Here is a 743-nt window from a genome sequence, read left to right on the forward strand (position 1 = left end):
CTGGAGGGAAGGGGTGGGATCCGCCAGGCTGCGTTTCGCAGATCCTTCCCTGGATCGCCGCTTTGAGTGATGTGGCACGCGAAGTCTCCCCAACCCTTCCTGGCCCTCGCGGCACAAAGAGCTGCCTTTGCAACTCTCTTTCCGGACGGGCAGTGGGTCCCAGCTCGGATAGCTCGGCTGTTCCTAAAGTTGAATGTGTGGTTGTCTCCTTCATCTCGGATGTGCGTGCACTGAAAGTGGAGGGAAATCTACCAGCGCATAGGAAAAACACGCCGTTTGTGTGGGAAATTTAATCTGTCATGTACAGATACGAAGACAACATTCTCACTATGCAATCGGTGTAAACAAAACATGTTCACAGCGGTGTCTTCTGTCTAAACGAGGTGTATGTCTGATACGAACAAGGCTGTAGACACTGCATCCCCATCCATACGTAGACGTACGACTTAATCTGCACTAATTTCCAATGTGTTTTCCCCGTCATAAAAAAAATGAAATGTGGAGATAAAGTATTTAAAAATACGTATTGACGTTGCTCAACAGAGGGGACTGCACAGCATATTTTAGTGAACAATTATAACCTAGGAATTCACATTTTCTTCATACTTAAAAGTCAGGAACAACCGTAAAACATCCGTAGAAGCCCTGGTGCTTGTAAATATTATGAAATTGTTCTTCTGAAAGCTATGTCTGTCTTCCTGCCTTTATTTATTTATTTATTTTAATACGAGGCAGAATACGCT

Source organism: Fukomys damarensis, unplaced genomic scaffold, assembly GCF_012274545.1.
Source record: "Fukomys damarensis isolate Sample0158 unplaced genomic scaffold, DMR_v1.0_HiC HiC_scaffold_1, whole genome shotgun sequence".
NCBI classification, from domain to species: domain Eukaryota; kingdom Metazoa; phylum Chordata; class Mammalia; order Rodentia; family Bathyergidae; genus Fukomys; species Fukomys damarensis.